This window comes from Euprymna scolopes, chromosome 6 (assembly GCF_053919585.1).
Source record: "Euprymna scolopes isolate OS-2025 chromosome 6, ASM5391958v1, whole genome shotgun sequence".
Taxonomy (NCBI): Eukaryota; Metazoa; Mollusca; class Cephalopoda; order Sepiida; family Sepiolidae; genus Euprymna; species Euprymna scolopes.
In genome coordinates, this window is record NC_136487.1 from 116260183 (window position 1) to 116284716 (window position 24534).

At 34.0% G+C, this 24534-nt stretch overlaps 1 protein-coding gene across 49 annotated transcripts in view; it reads left to right on the forward strand.

Annotated features, from left to right (window-relative positions):
• Positions 1 to 24534, forward strand: part of LOC145277904 (phospholipid transfer protein C2CD2L-like) — a 653079-nt gene that overhangs the window by 139631 nt on the left and 488914 nt on the right. The window lies entirely within an intron of this gene.

Consider the following 24534-nt stretch of genomic DNA (forward strand, 5'->3'; position numbering starts at 1 on the left):
GATAAAGTACTGTGTAACATTCAGTCGTAAGTGACTCTCTTCTGAATTTAGTATGACAGAGCCGCAAACGCTGTTAGCAGCAGCAGCAGCAGCAGCAGGAGCAGCTTATAACATATTCAAATGACCAAGCCAGCTGTACGATGTAACGCCACATTTTTTTTTTTTTTTTTTTTTTTTACTCCTGTTCACCTCTTACAAAGCATATCGCCACTTGGACGTAAGGGGCTACTACTTGGGGTCATGTATAAGAAAGATTAACAAGATATTTGTTTGTTACATTTAAACTTCTGCATATTAATACCTCCCAGGGAAGCAGACAGCAGGAAGGGAATTCCAAAGTCTAGCTGTTCGAGGGGAAAAAAACTATTAGAATAGAAAGCTTTCTGGCATTTAGGGGCATCAACAGTGAATGGGTGATATCTTACTGCTAAGCGGGTTTGTTGGGGATATGTATGTCGAGGGGTTACAAGTGAAACGAGCTCACCAGAACACATTTAATTATAATATTTATTACATTAAATATCTTATACATTAGAGACAATAAAAAAGATAAAAGGACCGACAGAAAAGCACAAGGTGTTCGGAGAAGTGGTGTTAGAAATGTGACGAGAGCAGTACATATTCGAGGTATGGGTGACGTCACAGCAGGGTTGAAAAGTCACACACGGCTGGAGAAGGACTATTTAAATGTTTAGAAAAAATACGCTGTTGGAAATACCTGATATTATATAAAGGCTTTTGTTGAAAAAAAAAAAAAAAAGAAAAAGTGTGAGCTTTTTCCTTTCTTCTGTTTCCTTGTAAGAGAGCCTACAATGTGTCGGGTCTGCTAAAATGTAACATCAACCTTAAAAAAATGGCGTGCAACGTTACAGTTGAAAGTGTGAGTAACATGAAAAATACAGTTGTGAATTACTTAACGTGTCTAGCCGGTCATGGTTGATGGAACGAGAGCATGCTACACTCATGAATTAAATGTGGGTTTCTGTTCCAAATTCTATGCAGATTGCTGAATTTAACAGAAATATTCATGAACTCGACAAGATATGCCTGAAAAAGGCTATAGGTTACATTCGTTAAAACGTTGTGCAAATAACACTCTCGATGAGAACAGAAGTACTCAATAATCCAAATTATTTAATGGAAAGAATGTAAACTGACCTTTTGAAACGAAAAATAATTAAATAGGAAAAGAAAGAAAAGAATCAATAATTTCTCCTATGTTCTAAGCTATACATGCACACACGTACACAATGTCCGTAGCCATTTGCAATTCTATATATTTCTAAGAAACAGAAGTTACTCGTATATGTCTCAATTTGTGTGTTAACAAAAGAAAAGCTGTGCTAGATATAGTATGTAATTAATGAAATTGATTGGAATGTCAGTTTTAAATAGCAAACAACAGAAACCGATAAATGACATAATTGACTGGATATTCAGAATCAAATACCAATTCATCAGATGAATTACTAGTTTGAACAAACATGGAAAATTCAACAAATAAGTTTATGTTATGTGCAATGAACATTCTGTTAGCAAACTAAAATGTTATCATTGACCAATTTCTTTTTAAGGAATAATTTTTTCAATAGGAATTTGGTCATATCTTTAAAAATATTATTTTGTAAAGTTTATTTGAACATTTTAGAAAACCAAATAATGTTAAAAATATATTAAATGATCATATTATTTTTTCCTCTGAGACTTTCAATGTTATACACCTTTTTCAAAGAAGACTTTTGGTTATAAGTTTTTTTTTTCCATTCCTATCACTTGTAGTATTAACCACGAGTGGCCAGTCATAGAGAGAGGAAAAGAATACGCCCGGTGTTAATATTATTTGGTTTTCTAAAGTTTCAAATTAACCTTACGGTATGCTTTAAAAGGTGTGTATCAAATTCCTATTTAAAATTAACACCGCTATGCAAACATATACATCTATTTAAGATTGATTTCAAGCAGACTGAGCATATTCTTTTTTTTCTTTCTATATGAGGGGGTGACCCCTCGGAGTTAATACCACTAACGAAATGAAGAAAAAATATATAATCAACAATCTTATTTGCAAAAGGTGTATTAAACCGAAAGTCACAAGAAAAAAAATGAATAAAAGGATTTTAATCGTTTAATAAAATATTTTTTAAAACATTTGGTTTTTTAAAATTGCAAATTAATTTGTTTTCCTTACTTGTATTGGTCGTACTATTGTTCTCATCTTGAATATTATTTGGGCAACGTTTCGGTCGGATTAGCCTTCGACCGCCCACAGGCCTGTTGGTTATTATTTTCCAAAGACTAATCCGACCGAAACATTGCACAAATAACACTCAAGATGAGAACAATAACCCAATCAATAAAAGTAATATAAACAATTAGCCCTCATCTAAAAGATTCAGAACTTTAAATTGTTTTCAGTTTTTTTTTTATTTAAAAAGATTTAAACTTAATATAATTGATTGGGAAATTTTTTTTCAATTGTAAACAATCCTAAGATGTTGATTTCAATATTTAAATCTGTATTAATAAAATGATGACGGAACATCGCATGCATATGTGTGGTTGCGTACATTTGTTGCATCGATATAAATAGCCGTTCAGTCGTGAAAGGTCACCTTGTAACCAACTTTCTACAAAAATTCTAAAAATTTATCCTGATTTAAACACATTAAAAAAAAAAAATAAAAAAAAATTTGTTTCGTATGAGTTGTTTGTTATTGGTCATTGTTTGTGGAAGGGAAAAAAATCATGAAACTTTCATTCAGCATCTTCTGGCATTTTCTGTAAATCGCCCGGACGATTCCGATTATAGCCTGGCCCTTACACTGCATAAATATTTTATTCTATTTTCAAGCATTTTTGGAACCTTGTAAACATAATTGCAATCTGTAAAAGTTACCAAGCGAATCCAAGCAAAGTTTCGTCTTTTTACATCAGATTTTTAAAGTTATAATAATAATGCATGGTAAAAATGACAAATAAACTAATCCCTTCTCAAAAGGAGAATGTGAAGCTTGGGAAGGTGGATCTTCTAGAACTGCATAGGGTCAAAGCAGTCAATAGGACCATCAGTCAACAGGAAAAGTTATCTCAACAATGGCCTCTGAAGAAAGAAGAGACGTGAAGTGAAAAAGACATTAACACTTCCTTTTCCTACTGCTGTTATTTAAGTCATTTTTGACAAATGCATTCATTTTAAACGTCTTTCAAGGTAAATAAATTATATTTTCCAAGAAATGAAATAGAATCAGAATCACGTATTGATTTTTCTAAGAAGAAAGCTATTAACTACAAAGATTTGAGAAACCGACTAACTTTACTTTATATATTAGATATTAAAAATATTCAAATACTCAATTGCTTTCAAACTCGAGGAATTCCAAAAGCCTCATAATTAAGATGAGATGTCAATAGCTTTCAAGAAACGCATGCAATTTCTACTAGAGTCCTAACATAATGCAACGTTCCTAATCGAAATTCTATCTGTGGGTTGACAATTTTTTTCTGTTATTTTAGATGTTCGGCAACAACAACTACTGTTATTTTTGACATATTTATTCTTCCGTTGAATTTCTTTCTTCCATTCGTTTTCAACTGAAATAAAAATCAATCATGATTACCCTTGAAGATGTTTGAACCGATATTTTTGCATTATTATTATTATTATTATTATTATTATTATTATTATTATTATTATTATTATTTATTTATTTATTCACTAGTAGTCACACAAGCCATCATCAAAGACTTCTCTTTGAGAACAACCTGTAATGTTCTCTCTAGTCTGAGTGACAACAAGTCTCCTCAGATTTCCAGTACTCTCCACCACTTCCGATAACCTTTGCAGAGGAATTTGCGCGATTGCAACAGCCGCTTGCCATTAATTTCTCGTTGGCAGCGACCATTGGTCTTCACTGGAATTCGAGCGGCAATAAGCCTCTCCAAGGATCGAGGTCTCTTTGCACTCATCCAGCGGAGGTCTGGCTAGTGCTTTCTTTCCTCGGTCTTTTTATCCTCCTTGACCTTCCTCCCTTATTTGGTGTGGTGTCAGTTTATGGTGAAATACATGCACAAAAAAAGGAAAAAAAAGGTAGGGGCACAGGGGGGTGTTATCGTTTCGGTTTTGATGATTTCATGTGATGGTCTTTTGTGTTTTACATCTGTGGCAGTTTCTCTATGTCCAGTTTGTGTCTGTAGCTCATGTGTGTTAGTTTCCGCATTCAAAGGTTTTCCTTAATATTTCTGCATTTTTCATTATTGTTATCCGTTGTGTCTTCTTCTTTTTTTTTTATGAATTAATCTTTATAACAATAAAATCAGTAAAAAAATATGATTACATTCTGTGAAAAATGTTCATTTCAACTTGCTGACATATTTCTACTCCTTTCTACGCATGCCCAAATTCAGGTCGTTTAATATTAAGTCTTTCTCATCTATCTCTCGATAGCAACACCGGTAGAGGACGTGGCTAAAGTGCTAAATGTTTTGGTTTCGATTCTAGCTTATGGCACCCAAGTTATTTTTTTTAAAGTTTTGAAATCAGTACTATATATTAGGTACAATATTATATTATATAGAGAATTGACTTTGTATTAATAAATACGAAATCTGCATCAATTAAAATATATTTAAGCATATTCTTTTTTAAAACCTGACAAGCCTCCCACTCCTGAATATATAATACAATATCCCGCCCCCAAAAGGAGGTAATTTCTGGCAGGATGTTATCATAAGCACAGAAAAGATACTAGTCTACCCCGTCTGTCCGTTCCACCTTTTCTAAGAAACTACTGGACTAATCAGGTTGAAATGTTGTATGAACCCTTGTTATGATAAGGTGCAGTGAACTAAATATGGTATTCATTAGATGCACAGTGAGGAATAATAGGGATTAGTCACCGCAATACTGCATTTATTATGGAAGTTTGGCATATGGCACTTGTTCTAAGTCAATGGACTTTAACTTTTTGCCCGTTAAAAATGGGCAAAATGTTTAGTGTTATATTTATTTTTTATACTCGCCCTAGTAGTTTGTTAGTTATTTATACAATTGATATAAAGATAGAGCCAAAGGAATAGATAGAAAAATTATCAACGAAAATAACCTTCGATTATAGCCATTTTTGATATCCTTCTTCTTCATGCCCCGTTTTTCATACTTCAAACCAAATAGAAAAAGACCTTCACTAATTTTACAGTTTAAATATCCTTATATAAGTTATATACCCCACCGCCTTATTTTGATCCTTTCACTGACCTTCACTTCCTCTGCATGTCGGTTCTACCATTCAGATCTAAAATTCAATCACCAACTTCTCTGTTGCCCCCTCCCCACACTTAATACTCACTCTTTTACCCTTTCTTGTCTATCAACCTTCCATCTTTCTTTCCTCTTCACATTCGCCTCCATTACAAAATGGTATAAAATATATTATATGTATTCACTTTCACAAAGTTTCTGAAATTATTAGTAGGCTGATGTGAGTTTAATTTTGTCTTTAATGTTTGCCAACTTTCCCATTTATTTTTCCATGTATAATATATGACGATAGATAGAAGTTTGGCATCACTATTTTCATCTATAATATAAATCTCACCTGTCTGTGTATGTATGTATGTATGTATGTATGTATGTATGTATGTATGTATGTATGTCTGCCTAAAACTTTCAATAGAGGCAACGGATTTTCACTTTGAAGCTCGATCCTTCAGATGACAAATATCGAAAAATTGGCCAAAAACATTAATCACTTCACCCTCAACTAGGCACTTTTCTGCAAGGAGGGGTCGCTTTTTTCGCTGATATTTTCGAAAGTAATCCCCTCTTTTCGATTGACTAGCCTTAATTTAAACTTTCGCCACTTCCATATTTTTTCACATTCTTTTCTTCTTTCGCAGTATGGGTTCAAGCCTGCCTGCCTACTACAACTTTTTTTGTTTTGTTTTTGTTCAACACACACCTCCAAACAACCGGGCAATGCCAGGCACCCAGGCTAGTATTTATATAAATTAGTCAAGCGGTTGATGTACTTTGTTTAAAGCGTTGTGTGTAGTATACATCTATAAAAGTGAGGATGTTTGTGTGTGTGTAAGAGGACAACTCTCAACCTATATACTCAACGAATTTTGACTTACAGACTTGAAATTTGGTATATAGTGTATTCAGACATGTGGAAAACTTTTTAGTCGGTTTTCGTCCGGAAAATAAGGCTGCTAATGAGTAAAATTGAAAAATTGGTACTTGGGTGGGGGGGAATCATCGGATTTTTATCTGTTTGTCAACTCTTTCGCAGCTTTGCATGCGTGAATAAATCAAATGACAGTTGTCTTATATTAGCAATAAGTAGGGTTGAGAACACTTTTTATAGATTGCATGAAGCTGGCATTAATGGTTATTTACCGTTATGTTTAATACCTACGGTGTTTCTGTTTATAATAAATAAGAATTCTGCATTAATTAAAATATAATATGTGTATTTTACAATTGGGCAGTGCCAGGCAGAGAGAGAGAGAGAGAGAGAGAGAGAGAGTTCAGTTATGCATATTGTGCACACATATTAAACCCAGCATGGCAGATATGCTATACACCTACGTTCATTATATAATAAAAGCTATACTCCTTCCTATATCACAGAGACCAGTTTAGTTCTTCCATTCCCTTCCTAAACAATCTGAATATTTTATCTCTCACTACACAATTATTTCACTTCTAATATAAATATCGTTAGACGTCGCATCCCTATTAGGTTAACTAGCATCTTGTCTACTCTTTTGATGAGAAGCATTAGGATTCGAAATACCATGGTAGAAAGAGTTTTACTTATCCTATACTCCTAATTGATGTATCATCCTAATTGAATAAATAAATAAATCTATATACATTAGTATATATTTTTATATTGTCATTTTCTTACTTTATTGATACTCTATATAAGCTCAAAAACAATTTGTTCAGATATGTCTTCTCTTAAAAGAATAAGAATAAAATCGATTCTTTAACTCCCATATATATATTTCAAATAAAATCTTTTAAAATATAATTTTATAACAGAAAGTTTCTTTGAATAGTTCAATAATGCAAAGCGAGAGCTATAAGTACTAATCATGTTTTACTCTTAAACAAAGAAATGTCCTAATACTCAGTGAGCGAACAGATTGTAAGAAAGCTATTCCCTGTTAGAGGTGATTTTTTTTGTTTGTTGTATATATCTGAACACTGATGTGTGCCGTACTAAAGTAAAATAAAACATATGCAGTGACCAGTTTTTGTTCCGTGTGAAGAAAAACAGTAAAAAAAAAACTAATAGAGTATATATATACACACACACACACACACACACACACACACACACACACATATATAACTACTTCATTTACTCACATAAAATTAATATACGAAAGTATAGATTTATGCGTAAACTTTAAGTATTTACTTCAAAAGTGCTCAATACGTAGGTAGAGCTAGTTAGTAATTTATAAAATATATATGGCGATTAAGCTACACTGAATATTCTGGTTTCATCCACTATAGGATTCGTCAGGCTTATAAGTATATATATATATATATATATATATATATATATATATATATATATATATATATATATAAATGCCTTAATGAATCTTGCTTTCCGGGCTGTTGGAAAACTGCTTCTGTGGTAGCAGTATTCAAGAATTCTGGCGAAAGAACTGACCCATTAAATTATCGCCCCATTAGCCTCCTCCCACTTTTTGCCAAAATATTTGAGACCTTAATTAACCATGCTCTAGTCCATCACCTTACAGATGCTAAACTTCTGACTGACCAACAATATGGATTTAGACAAGCCCGTTCCACAGCAGACATCCTAACTGTAATCTCTGAACGTATATACCATTCACTGGACAAAGCGGGAGAGGGCAGAGCGATAGCTCTAGATATATCTAAGGCTTTTGACAGGGTATGGCATGAGGGTCTCCTCAGGAAGATTAGATCATACGGTATCACTGGTAGAATACTTAACATAATTAAATCCTTCTTAGATAAAAGAAAAATCCAGGTTGTCCTCGAGGTCGTACATCTAAATAATATGATATAAATGCGGGAGTGCCCCAGGGGTCTATCCTTGGACCTCTACTGTTCCTGATATTCATAAATGACCTCCCCGACAAAATTGCCTCTGAGATGGGCATATATGCTGATGACACCACACTCTATAACAGGCACGACAGGAAAACAAATGAACATATGCCTAAAGAAATGGCAGAAACCTCCAATCAGTAGTGGAATGGGGACAAAAATGGATGGTCACGTTCAATGCCGCTAAGACTAAACTAGTTCCATTCAATAATTACAAGAAACCTTCTCTACCACCTATAGCAATGACCAACGACTCTTTATCTGAGAGTATGTCTTTCAAACTCCTTGGCCTAATGTTCACAGGAAACATGAGTTGGAACAATTACATCGAGGGCATTGCCAGGAAGGTGGGCTCTCTCTACCGTGCTAGAAAACTACTAACACCCGAAAGTATCCTGTACCTCTATAAGGCAACCATTCACCTGTGTATGGAGTATTGCTGTCATATTTGGGCTGGTGCATCGGCTACTAGTCTCTCACTCCTTGACAAGGTTCAAAAGAGAGTCGCCAATCTGATAGGCCCTGAACTTCAGTCTTTGTCCCATCGACAAAATGTTGCATCCCTCTGCCTGTTCTACAAGTATTTTAATGGTGAATGCTCTGATGAACTGCAAGCACTTGTGCTCCCACGACGTGAACACCCTCGACAGACCCGACAAGCTGCAAATTCCCACCCCAACACTGTAGAGATCCCTAGATGTAAAAGATCTTTCTACTCTAGTAATTTCTTCCCCAGAACCGCTAGACTTTGGAATTCCATTCCAGGTCACTGCTTCCCCAACTGTACTGACATGCAGAAGTTCAAGTGCAACGTGAACCAACATCTTGCTGCCCAAATCCCTACATAGTACCCCAATAGTTGTTGTCCCTGATAGTAGCCCCCTACACCAAAGTGGCAATGTGCCTTGTTTGGGGTGAAAATGTAATAAAATATATATATATATATATATATATATACGATGTGCTGTCAATAAGTTTCCACACTTTTTCATATGAGAACTTTATTCATAATACACACATGAAACTCTAGTCCCCTTCAAAGTAATCTCCTTCAGCTGCAATGCACTTGTACCGTTCTGACAACTTCTGGAAGGCCACTTGTGTGAGCATGTTAATTACCTTCGTCACAGCCTCTTTTATTTCCTCAATTGTCTCATAACGACAGCCTCTAAGGTTTCTTTAGGCATATGAGATAACCAAAAGTCACAGGGAGCAAGGTCTGGACTATAGGGAGGATGAGGAACTGTCTTGATGCCCATCTTGGTCAAATAGTCTGTGATAAGAATGAAGTTATGGACTGGTGGAAATGCCACTGACCCGATTTAAAGTGTGCTGACCTCTTCTAATGGAATCTCTTCGTGTCCACCTTTAAAATCTCAACATAATATTTCTTGTTGACTGTCTGTCAAATGGGAACCCAATGCATGTAGATCATGCCTGTGCTGTCAAAAAAGGATCATGATAAATTTCTAAGTGGATTTGATCTGTCTGGATTTCTTGGATTTGGGAAAGCCAGCATGCTTCCACTGGGAACTCTGTCTCTAGGTTTCTGGGTCATAACAGTAGACCCAGCTTTCATTGCAGTTCACCAGAGCATCAAGAACTGTGGGATCTGAATTGATCAGCTTGACCATCTCCCTGCTATCATGACAACGTTTTTCTTTCTGATCTTCTCTGAGAACCCTTGGGACAAACTTTGCACAAATCTTCCGAATCTTCAGTTCCTTGCGAATAATTGTATGTACAGTTCTCACACTGACATCAAACTGTGCACTTATTGTCTCTATAGACACGAGGGTCCTTATCCATGAAATTCTTTATTTGGCCAATCAACTCTGGTGTTCTGACCTTTAATCCTCTCACACCTCTCATTATCTCTCACAGATTCCCTGCCTTCCTTGAATCTCTTATGCCACTCAAAAAATGATGCTTGATTCATGCGAGATGGTCCAAAAGCAGGTGGAAGCATTCCATACATTTCTGTGATATTTTTTCCAAGTTTAAAACTGAATTTATGGCATATCGTTCTTCTCAAGTGTCTTCACGTCCATATTAAATTTTTGAAATTCACCAGCTGTGACAATCAGGCTTTACTAGGGTGTCTTCCAATTCCTGCTGTAGCTGTTCATTTGAACCTGAAATCATAATAATTGGTCAGTCATTTCATAAGATATTTAACAATAACATACTGAATTTTCAAGAGTCTATGACAATTTTAAATGCCTGTACAAAAAAAAGTCTGGAAATTTATTTAAGACACCTCATATTTATATATTTAAAAAAAAATGAATATAAAAAGACTATGAATAAATAAGAATGTAAACATATAATTAAAAAAAAAAATCTAATTATCACCCTAAACAAGGCACAGTGCCACTTTTAAGTAGGGGGCTACTATCTGGGACATAAGTTGCAGGGACATTATGAAGGGAGATGAGCAGCAAGATGTCTGTTCACATTACACTTGAACTTCTGCATGTCAGTACAGTTGGGAAAGCAGAATCTCGGAAGTGAGTTCCAAAGTTTGGAAATTCTGAGGAAGAAACTATTGGAGTAGAAGGCTTTCTTACACCTAGGGATCTCTACTGTATAGGGGTAGGATTTAGCTGCTTGTCGGGGGTATTTACATCGAGGGGATACAAGTGTGTGTTGTTCATCAGAGCATTTACCATTAAAATACTTGTAGAACAGACAGAGGGATGCAACATTTCGTCGATGGGTCAGAAGCTGAAGCTTAGATGACAGTTCAGGACCTATTATCAGATTGGCAACTTTCTTTTGAATCCTGTCCAGAAGTGAGAGACTAGTAGCAGATGCACCAGCCCAAATGTGACAACAGTACTCCATACATGGGCGAATGGTGGTCTTATAGAGGTACAGGATATTTTCAGGCGTAAGTAGCTTTCTAAACATAACAAAGAAGAGGTGATAAGTAATATACTGTGAATCCATCCAAACCATATAAATACAGCAAATTGGTAGATAAAAAAAAAATACTTTATTTTTTGTAGACAAGAACGAATGACACCAGTAAGGAAGAAAAAAATTTTTTTTTTTTTTTGATAACGTGAATATTTTTTTTGATGAATAGGTTAGCCTAATTAACCTGGAGCCACAAACTAGATCCCATATTCAGGACTTTGTACTTTCGTTTAAAGGAGGTGGTGTTAAATCAACACTGCTAGGGAGCCATGATTTAATATACTGTTTTGATTGTAAATACCAAAACAGTGTTTCATGGTAAACAACTGATGATCTCTGAAAACTTAGGATTATTGTGAGTTCGAGAAAGCAAGTTGATTCAGCGATTGCAGGAGATTAAAGGACTTACTGACAAAATAATGGCGAAGGACTAAAAAAATATTTAAATTATTTTATATAGTTTTCAAGGTTAAAACAACTTCCAGAGTATATATTATGAGCGACCGAAAGAGAGACAGTCTATAGAAAGTTATGCACAAGCAGAAATTATTTAGAAAATACAAAATAATGATTAGCAAAAGCTCACAAGCATAATGGTTGGAATGTTTTTTTAACGAGTTGAGGGATCAGAGTTCGATCCTTGGTTGAGTTATACCAAAGATTATAAAAATAATACTTTGTTCCCTCTTTCTAAAAACTCGGCATTATAAGGTGAAGGATAAAGAGTAACTGGTATAATCCTGGGAAAAGATTCCTCTCCTTACACTTCAGTGTAATAACTAATAAAAAAGGAGCCTTTGGTTTGGGATCGACAATGACAGACCATTTAAAAAAAAAAAAAATTCATTTTTATCTTCGTCTTATCTTGCTTTCATTCCTCCTTCTATCTATATATATATATATATATATATATATATATCATTTATTTAGGAAATTATCTCTCTCTCTCTCTCTCTCTCTCTATATATATATATATATATATATATATATATATATATATATATATATATAATTTAGTGAATTGTCTGCATATATATATAATTTATTTAGTAAATTGTCTATATATATCATTTACTTTATAAATTTATTATAAAAAAATCTTTAATTTTAGTACATGAGCAGCATTTCATAAAAACTTTTCCTTGCATATTTTATCTCAAATATTTTTTCTTACATCTGCCCCATTTTTTATATCTTGAGTATTTGAAGCAGTGAAGGATCTTTCTCTGTTTCTCACTGACTATTTTGTAGTTTCGCTTTCTTGCGATCTTTGTTGCGTTTTGCTGAGGTCAAGGACCAGAATTTACGTCGTCTGGTGGATTGTCCAACTTAGTGCTGCTATCTATGGTAGTATCACTGGAGAAAGTTGCACCGTCACTTTCCACGTATGATCCAGTGTGCAACCATGATGAGGAGACCTTTTTATCCCGAACGACATATTTTTACTTAATTATTTTCTTATTTTCTTATTTTTTTATTGGGAGGGGGAATTTGGTCAGGGTTTACTCCCTTTGGGAAGCAGTCTCCTATTTGCACACTTCCACACACCCCTTTGCTGGAGTATATATTAATAAACCCCGTTACAGAGAAAACGAAAACATACGAGGTCTGCATCTTGTAGGCTTTTTGATTTTTCGACGTGTGTGTGTTCATTTGCAACACTTTAAAGTTTCAAGTTAAAGATAAAACCTGTGACATACTGAAATACTAGTACATCACGTATCGAATTACACATGGATTAATGGTTCTACTTGGAATGGTATTCAGTACTTATGCGCCCTGCTTTTGAATATTGCTTCTCACTAGAGATTAAACCAAAAACAGACTCCATCCTATCTGAAAATAATACTGCATCTTATTCTGTACATTTTATTCCACACACACACACACACACACACACACACACACACACACACACACACACACACACACACACACACACACACACACACACACACACACGTGTCTTGGAAGCTCTTTAACCATGAAAACTATATAAACTTTTTAATAAAAATTTAATTTTTAATCCTTCGTTGGGAAATTTTGTCAGTAAGTAATTTTATCTCTTGCAATTGCTGAAGTAACCTGCTGTCTCTCACTAACAACAGTCCTATGTTTTCAGAGATCATCAGTTGTTTACCATGTAACATTGTTTCAGGGATTTAAAAACAATATATATATTTGTGTGTGTGTGTGTGTATGGTTCAAGTGTTTGAGTTCTCGCGGAGTCAATGCCACGTTCCAACATTTCAAAATACAACCGCTGAGAGACAACACGCGGATCTTTACAAACAGATTTTTCTTTCTCCAACTTTATAACATGGCAAGAAAGAAGAAAAAAAAAGAAAGAAACAAGATACTGAGGATGATGTTTGACTCTGAAAGATATTTCAATTATAAATTTCAAGCAAGTAAAATATTTTTTTATTTTCCTAATATTGCGTTGTGATTTGGCTTTCAAGCGCATTTGATGCGTATTTTATTTATTCATACACACACACACACACACACACACACACACACACACACACACACACACACACACACACACTAGTAGAATACCTACTTTAAGGCGAGTATAAGGAATGAATATAACTTAAGTTTTATAGTATTAACTTTGCGAAATAAGGCTTTCAAAAGTCTCCTTTGATTCAGTTTTCACGCTAACTGCACGGCACATATAAAGTCTGACTTTAATAAGAGCGTCGACGAGATCAGATATACAATTTTCTCTTCTAAAAATGTTTGTAAAAGTGAGAAATTATTTTAATCATTTAAAAAACTTGGTATTTTTTTTTTTTTTTTAGATTAGGTCCACCTTATAATCACCCCAACCTTCTCATCTTAAGAACAGCTTCCGGAATAAACACCATTTTTGGAGGGGTGTGTGTGAAAAAATATTTGCAAAATTTAACTGATATTTGTTGTCAGCATACCCATCCGAAAATACTATTTTTTTTTTTTTTTTTAAAGGAAGGGTTCAGTGCCCGTCGCAAAGAAGTAGATTTATTTATCAATAAAAGTTGCAGAGAAGTAGATTTATTTATCAATAAAAGTCGTCATTTAAAAAAGAAAATTGTGAAGGTGGACCTAAATGTAAATATTTACCCAAAAAATTATCCACTCATGTAAATTAAAAATGTCTGTAAAAGTAAGAAATTATCAATACATGGTTTATTTATTTATTTTTTTAATATTCATGAAGAGAGTTAAGTCAACGTATGTTTGTAAAAGTGAGAAATTATTAATGAATGTTTAGTAACTTTTTTTCTTTTAATATTGATAAAGAGTAACACTTTTTTTTATTCATGAAAAGAGTTAAGCCAACGGAAATAAATAAATGTTTGTAAAAGTGCGAAAGGCAACGTAAGTAAATAAATGATAAATGTTACGTGCGCATGCGTTAGCCTTGACTAAGGGGAGGGCTAAGGGAGCGACCATTAAATAATTCTGCTGGTCGCCGTGGAACTCAACGCCCAAGGACCGCTTTATTTTAAATATTTATTTTCCAAAGGACTGTGTGAATAAATCAACAATCAATAAAATGGTGCTTCTAGCCTTTATTGCCGAAATTGGAGACGCCATTTTTTCACGCACTTGCTATCAAAATCTAGGGGAGACGTCATTATATCGCTGAACGATTGCTTCCGGAAAGGGAAAGAATAAATTTACCAAAATTAACATTTATTACTTCCGGAAACGTTAAATTAAACTAAAATTATCATTTATTACTTACAGAAACTTGGTAAACCGATATTACTGGAGAACATGAATCTTGACAATTCAAAAGAATGTTTAAAATTATTTATTTATTCGAAAAAAAAAAAAAAAAAAAAAAAAACTTCCAGAAAGAACTATGAAAAAAATTAAATAAAGAAAGTGAAAAAGAACATATCCATAATTGTTTAATTGGAAATGTTTCGATTTAATTAATGAGAACGGGGAAAGTTTTTCATGGAACATTTTTTTTTATTAAAAACAGAAAATTGAAATGACATATTCATAATAGTTTAAACTGGGCGAGCGCTATTTGAAAACCAAAACAAAACCAAAACATTTATTAGTTTGTTTCTTTGTTTGTTTATTTTTTCGTTTGTGTGTATTTTTTTTTTTTCGAACAAATAAATAATTTTATACATTTTTTTTTAAATTAAAGCAACTTTGAAAAGCCAACAACAAATTAATTTAAATGATTGTTTTGTTTTGTTTTTTAACGGAGAAGTGTGTTGTGTTTTTATTTTTTTTTATTGTTAATCGAAATATAATTGTAACAACGTTGATTGAAAAGTTTGCGTAAAAAATATAATTTTAAGAAAACAATTTTGAAATGAAAGCAACATTGGACTTTTATAAAATAGTTTTTTTTTTGTGTTTTTCGAACAAATAAATAATTTTAAACATTCTTTTGAATTGGCAAGATTTTTTTTGTCAAATAAATAAATTTCAAGCAATTTTTGCAATAAATAATAAATAGCAACTTCGTTAATTTTACGACTCGCCCCAGCATATTATAAACACCCTAACCTCCCCATGTTAAAACGGCTTTCGGAATGAACATCCCCAACCTCCCTCTGTTAAGAACGGCTTTCGAGGTTTGTGGAAGGGCGTGTTTAATTTGAAAGCCGTTTTTAACATGGGGAGGGGAGGGTGTTTATTATACGCTGAGGCATGTCGTAAAAATGGAACAGTTTAGAAAAAGTTAAAACAAACTTTTTATGTAAACAATGCCGTGAAAGAAACTAAACAATTAAAACGTAATGTTTCATGAGTGAAAAGTCTTAAGATAAACAAAGGAAAAACATTGGTAAGAAACATAAATTTAAAAAATAGGGGATTTTTTTGTGCTAATGCAGAGAGTGATCCGCGCTATTTTGTAAATCGTATTTCCACGTTTAATTAAAGTTTTATGATGTTTTTATTCAATTATAAGGTTAAAGTACAGAATAGGTACAAAACACCCTCCCCTCCCTGTGTTAAGAATAGCTTTTTCGTTATTATTTCAGCACGGATCACTCTCTGCATGAGTACCTTTTTTTTTTTTACTTATCTTGTAATTCAAGAGTAGTTGAAACCGAAGTTACCGGAAATAAAACCGGGCATTCTCGCAGAAACGACTTACGAAAAATATTTTTATTTTAATTAATATTTTCATAATTCGCAATGTTAAATTATTTTAATAGCATGCAAACATTCATTGACTTTACAGGGAGATTTTCTGAAAATTTCAATTAAATCGGTAATATAGAAATATGGTTTTATCGATGTTGAACGAACCAAGAATTACATTTTCATATATATAGATGTATGTGTGTGTATATGTATATATGTGTGTGTATATGTATATATTTATATATATGGGTAGCATTTTTTCTTTGATACATGTTTCATGAAACAACAGTGACAATTGTTTGTTCCGTTTCCAATCCATCCTATCCTGTTGGCAGGCCAGTGATTTAACGTTCTACTCGAGTGCCATAACCACAAATGTTTTCGACTCTTATACATCTTCGTCAGGCACGTGATGAGTAGCAAAATTACAACTGGTTAATTTATTGAAAAAAATCAGTTAAAATCGTTTCAAAGCATTTAAGTGTGTCCTCTTTTCCTTTGTATCGAGTTTGGTTGATGGTAGGTTTATTTGCTTGAATGAGTATTTGCTTTTGTGGTGGAGCACAATTTGAAACAGTGAGAACGGCAGTAATATTTATTAAAATATTTCTGAAATCGTTCTCGTGTGTGTGTGTGGGGGGGTTACTATCTGCTACTAGACGTTACTAAATGTGGCTTTCATGGGAAGGCAGGTAACATATAAGTCATCAAAAAATATTAGTTTTAGTCATGCCAATATATGTATGTTTTTAAAGACCCATTCTTCCATCAAGCGTCTATACAGTAGTGCCAAGAAGAAAATCCGCACTTCTCACTTTTTCAAAACCGCAAATTTAAGCTAAATCGAATGTAACTGTTTAAACAACCTATACCTCATTTGTTTCGCCTTTTATTCCTCTATAATTTTACCTGTTCATATTTGACTTTTTATTGAAGTATCCTAGTGCTCATGTCAATTTAAAACATTAGCTTTAAATCGAGAAGGCAAAAAGAATCTCTGCACAATGAAAAATTGTTATTTAAATGTAATGTATTAATACAACACAAATACAACAGGAACACAATGAACTAGTTAATATTTAGCAGCATAGCCCTTCTACAATTTGACAGTCTGTAATCTTTTGGGCATACCTTGAATTAGTCTGCAGTCATACTTCTGTGAATGGGCATGCCACTTCTCTTTAATTTTTGTCCAAAGTTCGTCCAGATTTGAAATTCTATTGCATAGCTGTTGTTTGATGTAATGCCACAGGAACCTCTTGACATTGCCAGCTGTGTGAATGGGAACATTATCCTGCATGAAGATGGGATTATCATCTAAATTCCGGCCAAAGTAGAATAGAAAATGCTCAGTCAACATATTAATGTACTTGGTCGAATTAATTCAACCTTGCAAGCAAACTATAAGCCCTGGACCAAAACTGAGTTTCCATCACCTTGCAGAGTTGAAACTGTGCATTTTTTTAACAAAATTACACTGTTGTTGGATTTGTGGAGCCGTTTCAGATCTGTTTCTTAGGCTGCAGATCTTGATACCATTGTCTTCCCTGTAAGAAGTAACTCTATGACAACCAGATTTAGGGGCATCACGAACACTGTCGGTGTTTTGGTGCTTTTGCGCAGTCATTCGTACCATTTTCTCATCACATTTCAATCTGGGGCCGATTTCTCGATTGGATAAACTAGAAAGGCGGAGATTAATAAACTCCTGACGATCACTAAGAGAAAGTCGATGCATATGGACTAAATACTAAATTGTGTAGCCTGGAACAACGACAATTACGATTAGAGATGCTTTTTTGCCTAAAAAGTGGATATTTGAAGCTGGTTTTAAGCTTATTTGTTGCTGTGGAGTTTTTTTTTTTTTTTTGCTTTCTTGATTTGAAGTTAATTTTTCAAATTGACGTGAATGTTTCTACTTCTGGCGTTTTCTACTTCTGTTTCTCTTTCTCTCTCCCTCTATCTTTCTCTTTCAATTCGAACCTTGAATGTGAGTGGACACAGATCTTAGACACGCCTCGGCAGGGCGTTTTCCTTCTTCAAGGTAGGATCGAATACTTTTGTATACCTTAACAAACTCTTACATACACAATGGACAATCCGACATATACTTCAACGAACTCTCATATACACTGACGCACACATACACGCAATGAACATTTTATCTACATGCATGCTAGTTTATATACACACAAACACTCTGAAATGTTCGTAACTTTTCGGTGTAAATAAATATTTCTTGTACATATGTAAATATGCAATCCTGTTTTGGTGTGCTGATTTTAATGTCTTAAATGTACTCGTAACATATGCCCTTATTGTTGATTGTTTTCATTATGCTTTACGATCTGCAAACAACAACCTTATACCCTTCTAGTAATTGAAAATGCAGCCTTCTAAATTACCGGTTCCTCAACGCAGCCTACAAGTGAGATCCCAACCTATAATCGGCAACAAAACCACTCCCGAGGTACCTCGACAAAGTAAACCTTATGATTCTAAATACACAGTTACATCCTAAAAGCTGTCTAGAGAGTCAAAAAAAGACAATAAAGAGAATACTATCCCTATTCTCCAGTCGAAAACAGATTTGATCCATTTTTTTTTTTTTGTAAACCTTGAGACATGTTTGCTATTTATTTATGTGTTGTAGTTATGATAGCACTATCGAAGTAAGCCAGAAAGAGTTGCAAAAGACAGTTGACAGCATAGAAAATCACAAACAGCCAATTTGCAAAGGGGAGATAATTCAATTAACACTTTCTCTTATTTATCAGTTGAGAACAGACTTTTATGTAGACTTCTAGAATTCCACATAAAATACCTACTTTATATAATTATTGCTGAGCCTAGACTGGAATCTATATATTCTGTTAAGTTTCCTTTCTGTCTTAATACTGGTCTACTCCCAAAGTCTGCGAGTTGAATACTAGTGCTGTGCATCAGACTGTAAGTTGATTCATTACCAAAGTTCCAAATATAACTTTTTAGTCAACACATATTTTTTTTATTCACTGATCTGGTTTTGTTGTACTTTTATGTCTATACATTGCGAATGGTGGATTTATTTTGATTGACCAATTTGGTCTTATGCCACTAAATCTTTTTATAAAGCTGCAAAACAAAACAAGACAGAAAACCTTGTGCATATTAACATGGAGATATATGTTAAGAATACTCATGTCTGAAAAGAAGGAGGAACAAAATGGCATCAGCTTCTGAATTTACGTAATTTTCGTTCTTTTCTTCTTTCACTGTTATCATGTATTTCACTAAAGAATAAAAAACAAGGTGAGTCATGAGATGGAATCCAGGTATACATTTGTGTACACACACACACACACACACACACACACACACACACACACACACACACACACACACACACACACACACATATGCATTGCAGCTGGTGTTACTTTCTACATCATACGAGCATTTAGGCGTATATCATCAGATAAGACACAAGAAATCAGATGAGGAAACAAAATCGAAATTTACAGGCAAAAATATTGGCATTACGTTTCTGAATTTTTGAGATGAGGATTGATTATTTGTTTTATTTGTATTCTTTGGACTACTGTTCTCATCTTGAATGTTATTTTGCACAACGTTTCGGTTGTAACATGTAACATCCAACCTTCTTCAGCTGTATCTTATCCAACTCGGGAATCTTTCTGTCGAAATCTAGAAGAACCCATGGCGTGGTGGATAAAATGCTTGGTTAAATTCAGTGGTAAAATTACACTCTTCTGGAGGTTGATGTTTCAATCCTTAGTGCAAGTAACATTCAAAAATACAGTTGCAAATTACCTAAGACTTCTACTCAGTCATGGCTGATGGAACGAGGACATGCTCGTTAAAATCTGTTCAAAATTACATGCAAATTCCTGAGTTTGGCAGAAAGATTCCTGAGTTCGACAGGATACACTTGAAGAATGTCGGAGGTTACATCGACCGAAACGTTGTGAAAATGGCACTCAAGATGAAAACAGTAGTCTGAAGAATCCAAATAATTAAAATATATTGACAATACATATCAAATTTCGTTTTAAACAATATATGTTATATATATGACTTAACTAGGATAATAAGGTCACTTATCTATGTAATTATGCAAAGAATATTGCAAAACAAGTATATTTATGTCAGTAACGGAAAAATCTTGTGTTCTGGTGACAATGAAGTTGATGAAGGTGTTCTTTATATTGCTTAAGTTTTTGAAGCATTTCTCATGCAGAAAGTTGTCAGGATGCTTGAAAAAGTGGTAGTTGGTAAATGAGAGGTTTGGAGAGTATGGCGGATGAGTCTCGTAGCCCAATTCGTTCAACTTCTACAGGGTCGGTTTAGCAACGTGCGATCAGGCATTATGGAGAAGAATTGGACCTTTTCTGTTGCTGGGTGTTGTTGTTGAAGTTTCTGATGCATCTCATCCATTTGTTGACTACTTTTCTGCCGTAATGGTTTCGCCTGCATTCAAAAAACTGTAATATATGAGACCAGTTGCAAACCAACAAACAGTCAGCATGACCTTCTTTTGGTGCAACTCTGGCTTTGGGAAGTGTCGTGGAGCTTTACTGGCGTCTAACTACTGAGCTGAGCATTGCTGGTTATCATAAAGAACCCACTTTTCATCACAAGTCACACCCCAGTTGAGAAATGGATCGTTCTTGTTGCGTAAAAGAAAGGAAGGTGATATTTCATAATAGCGTTTCTTTTAGTTGTCGTTCAATTCATTTATCAAGTTTTTTTTCATCTTTCCAATCTTTCTGAAGCGGTTGGAAATCGTCATATACATTATGTCTAATTCAGAAGTAAGTTCGCGAACAGTTGTGCATGGATTGGCTTTGACTAAGGCTCCTAATTGATCATTGTTAACGTCTGATGGCCGACCACTATGCTCATTATCTTCAAGATTCTTGTCGCTGCCACAGAATTTCTTAAACCAGTAGTGGTTCTTGGGCTAAATGCGTTGTTGATCTCGTGAGCTGTTTCTGCAACTTTTTGGCCTAGCTTGAATTGAAATAAGGAACTTGTGCGAATTTGCTTTTTTTCCATCTTGTATTCAACGTTCTGAAAAGAAGACATAATTGTTTTAAAACGATTCTAATTTAAACGATTAGATAGAGAGAAAAACGTTCTTTACAATGATATAAAAAGATATATATTTTTAAAAATTATATATAAAGTAAAGGTATTATAACGAAAACTTATTTGAAAACAAAATTATGAATTCCATAAGAACTTTCTTCTCAACATAACATCTGATCATGTATGGAGTACTGTTGTCATATTTGGTCTGGAGAATCTCTGTTCCATTTGAAGATTCCTAATAAATTGCAAAAACTTATCTGCAATTTAATTTATCCCATCCTTTCTTCTTCTTTGCAACTTTTCTCTCACAGACGTGATGTTGCTAGTCTCAGTCTTTTTTCTATGAATACTATTATGGCATGTATTCTTCAAAATTGTCTGATCTGTTACCTGCTTCCTTTTTTCCAGCTCGTTTGACTCATTATTCAATTTGCTGTTTTAATACCTCATTGGAATATAGCTTCATATTCCAGTAGCTTCTTTTTAAGAACTGCAAGCTTCTGGAACTCTCTTCCTGCTCACTGATTTCCTCCTTCTTATAGACTTGTTTTTCCCAATAGGTATTTCCTGTCTTTGTGATAATCATTTTTCATTCTTGCTAGCTTCTTACATCAAGTAGCTTCACACCTTGTCTGTAGCGATTGCTATTAAAAAGAATTCATGTTTGTACATACGTTATCATTTCAACACACATTAAAAAAAAGAGATCATTTGACCAATTGCTTGGTAATTCATCTTGTGTCACTAAGTTAAAAAAGTTTCGACTTCCAAAATCAAATTATACCATCACTTTGGCTAAAACATTACAGTTTTAAATAAATGTATTTTTAAAATGTGACATTCGTTTTATTGATTTGAAGAAGATTTAGCTGACAATTATTTTTATTGTAATAAAACTAATAAAGTTAAGTAACCGTTTTATTTAATGTAAAACGCTAGCATCGTTTATTGGTAGACACCATATTGGGTAAGTTCCTGCGTGTTTGTTTAAGTTTATAGAATTGTAATCTGAAATAAGGAATCGGTCTGATCTAAGCCAATAAGAATAGCAGGAATGTGCTAAAGGAGAATTTATTATTTTTTGAATTGGCGAACAGGAATTCAAAGTTTGTGCTATAAATTTATGAATCTGTTACAAAGAGTGTAACCACAATATCCATACCATGTGTATAATTACCCGCAGTGTTTACTGCAGAGTTATTTATGCATTATTATTTTATTACTTTTTAATAGCTGGGATCGGTTGGAGGACTTTAGTAATAGGGGAAAAATCAGGACTACTTCCTGTATAGGTTAATGCGATAGTACTGGTGTAGCTCCTCAGATTTAATCTAGGATTTTATGTAAACACCTGAATGTCAGAAAAAAGAATTAAATTTTACAATTAAAAAGAAATATGGAAGTGAAATATTCGTTTTATTTCTATAAAAAATATTTAAGCTGACAATGACAGTCATTTTTTTTTTAAATAGCAGTGACTCTTACTGACATCGTTTTAAAAGGAATATTATTATTACTATAAGCTGGGGTGATTTTGGGCTATTAAAAAAAATAATAAAATAATGTGTAAATATCTCCGCAGTAAATATTTGCTGCTGCACTACAATGTGTCCATAAAATTATGAAATCATATATATTATTTGTGCATTATTATTTTTATTTATTTATTTTTTTAATAGCTCAAAGTCACCCTGAGTGGCCAGAGTCACTCCAGCTTACAGTAACAATAACTTAAGATTGATATAGAAACACCGTGTAATTTCATTTGTGTTCTACTAGTCTATAACAATGCTACAAGGGAAAAGCGAAGCTAAATTGTTTAATGTGTGAAAAAGACGGTTTCCATTTTAGTCTCATACTGTTAGTGGCAGTGGAGACTAACATGTTTTGATTGTCCTAGATTTGTGGAAGAAGAGAATTGTATAGACTGTTTATTTTTTATGGTGCCAATTAAAGTGGTTCAGTGATTGGTCAAGTGTCTAGTTCATGGAATCTACATTTAGATTTAAGCACAAATAAAGAGGGGGAAATTATTGATAGTATTTTCAGCTAGACGAGTGTTTCTTGTAAAAGTTTGGCAAGGGGGCAGGGACCGTAGATCGGAGCTCAGACCAGTACTTGCCATGAAAATAATGATAAAGCAGAGACAGGCTTGCAACGTCTTTTCTGTGAGAAAGAGGTTGCAGGGAAGAGAAAAGTGCATCCCCTATGAAGCTATGAAGTCTATTTTGAACTCTTTCAAGGCAGGATAAGGTCTTTCTAGCAACTCCTGGCCAAATATGGCAACAATATTCCATCCTTAGACGTACCTGGCTCTTATATAGGTAGAGAATTGCATCAGTAGTGAGATGTCTACTGGCTCGATCGAAGCATCCTAACACCCCTCCAGTGACCCTAGCAACGGACATGATGCACGTGTTCCACCTCAGATCAGGAGCAAAGGTCAATCCCAGAAGCCTGTAAAAACATGGAGCCTCCCCAAGACGAGAGCCATGTGAGTGTGCATTGTTTACCTTTTTGTTGATAGTGTGTGTATAAATGTGCGCAAGTTAGTTAAGCTGGTATACGAGTCATTGAGTTCTTTTGCAACCTAAATTCAACACCCCTGACCTGTGGGGAGAGCTGAAAAATATACGTTTTTGTGTCTTTCAGGTGCGGCTGGTGAAGTCTGTTAATCTGTACTGATATGATTTTTTTTTTGTTCACACTGTCTTACTACTTTCACGTGTACGTGTTGCTTTTGAGGTTTGGAAACGTTTCCATTGGTTGAAAATACTTTCAGTTAACATTTTCATGTTAAAACTTGCTAGCTTTAGGAAGTGACGAAGAGAGCATGACAAACCGAAATAGAAAGAGGGTATTCAAGTGTTTTAGTGGTTAGTCTGCTACACTCCTACCACACTCCCAGGGATATTTTGTAAAATCTATATTCGGTGAATACATCTCCGAAGTAAACAAATAACTTCCTTAGATTTATTCTACTTTGTGTACACCAAAATTCTTTCTTGCTTAAACAGAAATATTTGGCAGCACTGTGCAGCATTTTCACTGTGAATACTTTATATTTCTGTCAAACTAGAATACCTGATTTTCTAGATTTCGATTCCAGAAAATATCTAAAATGTAAGGCTTAAGCTAAAGGGACCTTAAGAAAGGAATTGAGATTTTGTAAATGTTTCTTAGTTTGTAATGACTATAGATAAAATATAATACAAAATTTGATACATTTAAATTTCCAAACGTGGATTGTTTCCATATTAGTTCCCCTAAAATTCTTTTAAAATATTGCAAAC